The sequence below is a fragment of the Artemia sp. Qi Xiang Cuo genome, chromosome 21, assembly GCF_049724085.1.
Source record: "Artemia sp. Qi Xiang Cuo chromosome 21, ASM4972408v1, whole genome shotgun sequence".
Classification (NCBI taxonomy): Eukaryota; Metazoa; Arthropoda; class Branchiopoda; order Anostraca; family Artemiidae; genus Artemia; species Artemia sp. Qi Xiang Cuo.
Window position 1 is genome coordinate 52,031,712 of NC_142814.1, and position 8,893 is coordinate 52,040,604.

Genomic DNA, 8,893 nt, shown 5'->3' on the forward strand with positions numbered 1-8,893 from the left:
GAAAGAACCCTATAATATTACCTAAAGTGTTATAACCATGAAAATCGATTAGTATCAAAAAATGCATTATAAACCAGTATTGTGTTAAAATTTATGGAACTACGAATTAGTGTAAATATCACAAGGTCTAAATGTATTATCAATATATTGACAAAAAGGTAGTTTCTCGAGAATCTTTATACTTTTAAGACTATAACGCGACCGCAAAGTCGTTAAACTAGAGTACGGAACTATAGGAATGATATTATGTTCGAACATACAAATAACCAGGTGCAAGGTGGCACCGGCGAGAAAGTAGTTCAACTTCAACCTAAAGTTGCCTTGTTTTTCCACACAAAGTAAATATTCATCATTGGTTAACATGGAACTTTAAGCAAGTTATGGTCGGACGAATTAGTAACTGATGTATTGAGTAAATGCCGGTGAAAAAGTAGTTTGACTTCGACCTAGAGTGTACCATAACCATAACCAATCTTGAAAAAATTATAAATTAAACAAAGATCAATGGAAACTACCTTTTATTTCAGAATAATGGCCAAAGCAATTATAGACACAGAGTTCATGTGCATTAAACATACAAAAGAAAATGTCATATACTCAGCGGCAATGATTATTGTGAATAAATCAGGGGAAGAAGTCTTTGCGAAAAAATGGGACGTCAAGTACGACTTAAGGGAATACAACATAGGATCATATATTTTCGGATTACGTCTAGCAAACACGCCCAAATATCGACCATCCAGAGGCAAATTAGGAATAAAATATAACGGCAGAAAGGGCTAGTACCTTTATTTAGTTCAACATGAGGTAAGAAAGTTGCAAAAACTATATAAAATTCGGTACTGGTACGTTAAAGGTCCCTTCCAGACAGACTTATTACTTCTCGACAAATGTAAAAAGCAGAAATTAGTTTATAAAATTGAAGGAAACCCAAATTGTGTAAAACATCAAGGTAAACATGACCCCCTCCACGAAGTAGAATATTAAAAACAGTGCTTGTACAATCCAAAGAGTGTGCTATGTAGAGCGAGAAGAAATGAAATTGTGTTTAAAAGAATTAAAACTTATCAATCAAAATCAAAAGTGATCAAGAAAACAAAAAAGCTGAAACAATCAAATAATTAAAACCCAATTACTCTTACGTTAAAACAATTAAATTTTTACGTGAAAGGAATTAAAATATCTATCCCCTCCAGCTTAAGAATCAAAAATACGATGACCATAAGCAGGGTAACAAATTTAACGAAAACATCTCTTAATCTTACATTGTTTCCTTCGGAAAAAAAAAATTATTATAAGATAGTAAAAATATAATGTCAAGTTAGTATCTTGTTCCCCCCCCCAAAAAAAAAAGAAAGAACAAATAATAAAAATCTGAGTCCTCGTTCAATAATCAATCTAGGAAGTGTTTGTATATAATGTCTAATGAAATATTAATTACAGAAACAGCAAAAAGGATGTGGATAACAAAGGTCATAACAATCTTCATTTCCCAAACTATAGCCCAAGACATCGTAAAACACGGAATAATCTTCAAACATGAGAACTCGTTACTTGCAAGCCACAATGCCTGGAGAATATTTATGAAACTGGATCCTAAACCGATCGAAACCCTATTTCAACAGGTAATGAGACTGAAGAAAAGCACAAATGAACTAAAGGATGCCATATTCCAGTTTTTAAAATCAGATAAGAGCTTGCAGACCACAAAAGACATGCACCATAAGGAAGATAATGGAAATCTATCCCCCAGTCTTCCCAAACTAGAGTCAAAATTCATAGTGGACGATTTTGACAAGAAAATGGCAGAAATCGACAAAGCTCTAGGAACTAACAATATAGGAAACATAAGGAAAAGAGAATTAAGCAATGTAGACGGACCTATAAAAGAGCCTACTACAGCAAAATATACTACAGATTCCCTCTTGGCAACTTCTAAGAAAAATAAACTCTATGATAGGAATTACGCTATGTTAAATGAATTACCGAGACTATGGACCTTCCTCAAGGAATTATGTCAAAATCATGCAGAACAAAATGTTACGAAGCGAATAATATCAAAACTCACAAAGGAAAAGGATTACAAGCAAATTATTAACCTAAAGGAATTAAAATTCTCAAATACACAACAAAATGATAAAAATAAAAAGCCTACTAAAAGAAAAAGAAAAGTCACCAAAACAACCACGCCTACATATGAGAGTCCAGTAAGAGATATACAATCTTCAATGTCGGAGACTACGACAAGCACAGCCCCAGATATAACCACACTTAGCAAGCAATCACCTAGAATTTTAACTACAATAACTTATTTAAGGCCCACGATACTTACAAAATGGACGTGGTCAACTGGACCCATGTTTTACCGCACCCAGTCAATTGGCGTATTTACTATAGGCTTAAGAGCAAGACTCCCAGTAAGGCATACAGAAATGCAAACGATAAAGGTACAGGCAATTCAACCAGAAGAAAAGGAAGATAAAACCAAAAAGGAGGAAGAAGACGACTACCCACACAAAAAATGTTGGACAATAGACGGTAAACGTACGTGTGCTAGATTAGCAATGGCCGATGAGCCAGCAAAGGAAGATATCGAACTATTACCTGAGCTAAACGAGAAAAACGCTCTAAGAGTATCAATTCACCAATCCTTCCTAATATTATATAGACAGAGACTACAAGCACTATTTGAATTGTTCAATACAGAAATACAAAAGTTAAAACAAAGTACCACGAGAATCTTCGAAGTATTTTTTCGAAAAAGCAAATATCGAAGATCAGCTAGTCTAATACCAATCGTGGGAGAATCAGCCTCACGCTTGTTCGGGCTTTCGACTGAAGAAGACCTAAATATACTAAGGGAAAACGTAGGAAAACTAAATAACGCCATGAACGTGACCTTACATGTCCAAAAAATACAAGCCAGTATAGCCAATTACCAGAGAGACAAAATTGAGGCAATCTCGAAGAAAATATCAAAAACAGTAAATATAATGAATTATTTGAAAAATTAAGTAGATCGTGTGATTAACGATTCGAGCCTCACCAAGGTATCACTAGACATAGTAACAATGTCCTTGCTCAACCTGGAAACTAATGTTAGCAAATTTGAATGGGCCTTTTTTGGCCTTACCGGAGGACCCTTATCATACGACCTAGTGGATCCTTCGAACCTTAAAAGTATCTTGGATGAAACAAAAACGCATTTAACGTTTGGACTACACCTACCAACAGAACCAGAAGTAGCAAACTTATTTCACTATTACACCAAGCTGAAGGTTCACATCACAGAGATAAACGAACAATTATTTGCAGTGGTAACAATTCCGTTAATAAATCAACAATCAATATATGACTTGTATAAAATTTCCACATTTCCAGCCAACATAGGTAGAACTAATTCGTTCATGACTATTACCCCCGAAGCGGATTACCTGCTAGTCGATCAAGATAGGAGGAAATATGCCTTAGCAAATCCACAGGACCTAAAGGAATGTGTAGCATTCAAAAACCTAGTATGTCAACTAACACTGCCCATTTATAACGTAAAACCCGGATCATGTATGTTAGATATATTTTTAAAAGAAACTCAACAAGAAGAAATTCCCAACTCATGCGAAGCACTAGTAGGTAGTAATAAAAAAGAAATATTTATTCACCTTAGAAATGATCTGTGGCTGTTTTCTGTTCCGAAAGAAACAGTTGGGACAATCTCATGTTATAATAACACAGAGAGAATCGATCCAAGCTACAGAACTGAACTACTATTACAAGACGTGGGAACAATAACAATAAAACAAGGATGCCGACTGGTGACTAAGGAAGCCACGGTGCAAACGCCCCTCATAACAACAAGCACCAACATAATAAGTCCAAAGATAAACAACTTCAAACCAGTCAATCTATCGTATACAATTCCCATTATTGATAAAGAAGAAGTAAGAGCCACAATATGGTCAAAAATAGACAATATCAAGGGAACCTTACCACTAACAAAAATAACAGACGCCTTAGACTCTCAAAGTCCCCTACGTACCAATGAATACCAATGACTAACAGGCGTGGAAAGTAGATACTTACTATTTTAATCAAATTTGTGCTTGTACACCAAAATGACAATAGTATTCTTGTTCATAATCTAATATTCTATACGACTTACATTAAATCGCAAGTATGAAGGAGTATTTAGACTAACACGAAGAAAAAGATAACAACTAGATCCCATGGAGCCGAGTGAGATGCAAAGGCTGAACCCAGAACTCCCTGATAACCTTTAAAGTAAAAAAAAAGTAAGGGAGGACTTGATCGAGCGAGTGAGAATAGAGGTCCTCATTCGTGCCATGTCAAGTCCCAAATTTTTCTTTTTTTTTTTGCAGCCGCATGGGTGGACATACTGCAAAAGACATATTTCTTAAGCGGTATAAACGTGCATAGACAATAAAGACTTGTAAATTTATAGTAAATAAAGACCTCTCATTTAAACCATATTGCCTACCTCGCAAATAGTAGCATAGTAGAAAAGTAAATGTTAAAGTAGATGAGCGTTGAATAATATTTAAAAAATGTATTGAATATTGAATATGTGCCAAATGCACATATATATGTGTATACACATAGTCACCAATCTTGAAAATTTTATAGTGTTATTTTTTTTTAAACATAATCATTTTTCTGATGATTACCTTACTTATATGATAATAATCTAATGATTGCGGCAACATGCATGAAAGCATGAAATCTGCCCTTATTTTCTTGCGTTGTATTTAACTGTACCTGTACTAAGTTGATGTTATTAGTACCATTAATAATAACTATTATTTCAAAAAATTGTCCACGCAGAATAGTATGAAAACCGTATGTTGTTGTTATATATGTTTTAACTTATGTAATTGTAAAGAGCATATGATTCTGCCCGGATATTTATATTCTAGGAAGCAAAGTAATCGGTGCAGATTAATTATGGTGTACCAGCATGCAACACGGATACAACCCAGTAGCATCTACTTTCATCATTCATCAACCACCGACAAGTACTCACCAAGGAAATACCTGAAGACGATATTCTGATCACCAATCCAGATCACCAGAACCCTGTACCAGGTAATTTTACCTCAAGCTGTGTCGGGAACCAAGGACCCTATACACAAACATATACCTGAATTAATGATTACCTAAAGAGCCGCCTCGACCTGTCATGTCGTAAAACTGCATGAATAACCGTCAAATCCCTAGACGGCAACGGACTTAAGATTTAATGTTTAAAACCAAGAATAAACCTAGAGTCAATCCCTCAAGGACTATGTATCTTAAGCCCAATATCAGAGAAAATGTTAACCAAGATCAAAAGCTTAAGTTTTGACTCTATCCAATCATTAACAGACGTAGTAAAACCAAACCATAATCCATGAGAAGAAAAATCAATCAGGATCAATTTTGTGGGAAACATAAACTTTACGTGCTAAAGTCTTTCCCAAGATGAAGTGTTCAAAGAAGAGAACCAAACAGTTGTTTTCATCTCCATATTAAACTATCAATAGTTGTGAATCATTGAACTGAAAATCAAAGACAATGCGTCGAGCCAAGGCACTTAAATCAAGCTACAACCGTACCATAGATAACGTTAAATGTAGAAACACAGCCCATAGTCAAAATAAAAAATGGATTGAACGTGAAAAATTTACGGGAAACACAGACTGTACGAGTATTTGATTTTCCCCGGTCAAACTGTGTCAAAGAAGAGATACCCAGCTAGCGACCAAGATACCCATTTCATGTAATCAATTCCCCAAGGGTTACGTACCTAATACACAATTCAACAATTCCACGACATCAACCCCTCGTATACGACGGAATGAACCACGCACGGACAATTTTGTGCATACAATCATACTTGCGAACAACATAAACACTTATTCCAAAGAACGAATGACAGAAAGCAAAACACCAAGAAGACAAACCATGAACAATTAGCCAACCCAGTAATTAAGTGAACGGAAGCCCAAAGTAAGAGTGAAAACATATGTGAGTAATATAGACACGTAGAATGATGAAGTAAGTGTGAAATCTTATGTATCTAGCTAATAACTTTAATGAACATAAAGAGCTTTTCATAAAATATGAAAATCAGTGTAAATTACATAAGCTCAGTGTTGCAATCAGACATTAATATCAGAATCTATTAATGTGTCAAACTTTTTCTTGCAAATTATTTTAATTTTAGTGTGTTAGAATTTTAGATGCAGTTAGATATTTTAGACGTAGTTAGATGTTATTGAAGTCAGATACTTATCATACCAACATAGCGTCTGGTGTAAGCATAAACTCGCATTAAATAACAAAATAATTATAAAAGCAGAACTTAACTAGTTGGAGCCATATAGAAGTATTAGAACATCAGGTGAAGGAATTTTAATATTAGGTGAAGGGATAGTAATATAATCGTGCCTATGTAACATCAGGTGGAAGTATAAATTAGCAATAGAAGTAGCAAACATGTACCACGTTAAGTAATAAAGCAATTATTAATGCCGAACTTAGATTAGTTAAAACTAAGTAGAAGTATTATCATATCAGGCGAAGGAATAAAAATTTAATCGTGTCATTTTAGCGTCAGGTGAAAGTAAAGTCGAGTATTAGAAAGGCAAAATGTACCATTTTCAGTGATGAGATAATCGTATCAGGTGAAGGTAAACTTAGTGTTAGGTGGAGGAAATAATAATTACTATATAATCACATAACCTAATGTAGAAACTCTTTGGCCCCTTCGCCAAATCGAGTGAGTAGACCATAAACTTTAAAAGTAATGTTGTTACATGTATAGTCTAGTATAGCAATAAATTATAAAAAAAAAAAAAGAATATATACGAATATTACCAAAGCAGAGCTAATTCAAGTAATAATTACAAAATAAATTCTTTAAAAAAAACAAAAATCAAATTAGAAAGTGGGAGGAGCGTAACAACGATGAGGACATCGTTAAAAGTGGGATGGATGATATGTAATGGGATAGATTCTCAAAAAATATACATCAAAATTCCCCAATTAAAGTTACCCCAGTAAAATAACATCACCCAAGAATGTGAATTCAAAAATTCAAGTAACCTACAAATCAAACAAATATCAAGTGTTCAATTTAAAATACCGAAATAAACGTAGTTAATTTAACAAAAAATCTTTCCCACAGGAAATACAACAAGTAAATCCGACCCCCCGTCTCCAAAGTATCCAATAAATATTAGCTTGATCAAATCTTATACGACAGGTGATTAACACCTGTGTTCAAATATTAAGCGCTCGAAAATACCAAACTGTCAAGACAGTAAGATTTACAATGCAAAAAAAGTAGTCACTCGAGATGTAAAATATTTGCTTAAGCTAATTGCATTGTTCTGGAGACTAATTTTAACACCTGAGTATTTTAGTGAAATTAAATAGTTTTATCACTTACAAACTTTAAAATAAATGAAATATACGTCCTCTTAAAATTAAGCGACACCCTGCTGGGAAAATATTACAATACAAAACTTCGATCGTTCTAAAAATCCCAAAGTGATAGCTTAAAAGTCATAAATTAAGCGACACCTGTTAGCAAAATATTGCAGTGTAGAATTTTTAGTTGCTAGAAAAATTCCATAGTGACATCTTAAAACTCATAAACTGTAATTAAACCCGAGTAGCTCATTGGTGCAAGCCAGTCCATTAGTAATGTAGGACAATAGTGCAGCCAATAAGGACTGAAAAAATATACTTTTAGCAACGCCTAAACGTAACCTCGGGCATAGTTGCAGAGGATAGATAGTTAGAACTTAACAATTTTGAGCCAGTCTACTATGAGCCTAGTTTGAGTCTATTTGCAGTCTATTTTGGAGTCTTAGTTTGAGTTTTACACCAGTCTTCTAGCTATTTTTTTTTTTGATCATGATTGTGTTGTAACAAACTTTTGAAGTGTACTAACTTTGAGATATTTCGTCTCAGTACAATTTGTATTGGAAACCTGTGTTGTTAATTTGTTGATACAACCAAGAACTCTGCGATTACTATGTAAGTAACAATAAACGCACTATTATTTTATTTTATTCTCTTGTGTTGATATTTCTCAAGCTTGTTAGTCCTTGTGGCTCCACTCGCTCCTAAGGGAAACTGAAACTTATCAGTCTGATTTCGATTCAGTATGGCCGTTAACATAAGCTCCCTACATATACTTCTGGATTAAACTCCCCACTCTAGAAGTTCAGCCTCCACTCAGGTGAGCCACCCGCGGACCGCTAACCAAGAGCTTAACTAAATTTCCCATTGGATAAATTAATCTGAAATTCTCAAAAAAGATATAAGAATTAGTCGTTTTGAAAACCCTTACATTAGAATTAGCTTTAACTAACCAAGCTCTGCGATCGCAAATATTTAAGGAAAACCCCCCCATTAGAATATCATCGGGGTCGCTTGAATCAGAAGACACTTCATAAGGATCGAGTGTCTTTAGTGGTGTTAGTTTTGTTCCATTTGTTTCTGATAAGTATTCTTCATCGTCATCTTCAGATACTTCCATATATGACAAGTCACTGCCAATTGCATCGAAGAAATCAAGTAGTTTATCTGGCTGGATGCGCATGGTATTTCGTCTTGATGAACCTACAAAAAGGAGAGTTTGGATGCGGCGCTGAGAGAGAGAGAGAGAGATATTTATTTCAAAAAAATCGCTATCACAAGCCCACACAGGGCCGAATTCGGAGTTTGGAGTCAACAACAAATAAATGGTTACACTGAAAATGCAAAGAACAACAACGAAATAGAGAAAACCATAATGACAATCATTTAAAAGTCAATAGTTAAAACTTTAAAAAGTCAATAAAAAAATTAAAAAAAAGCAAAAATTTGTCAAACTAAACTTAGAGCC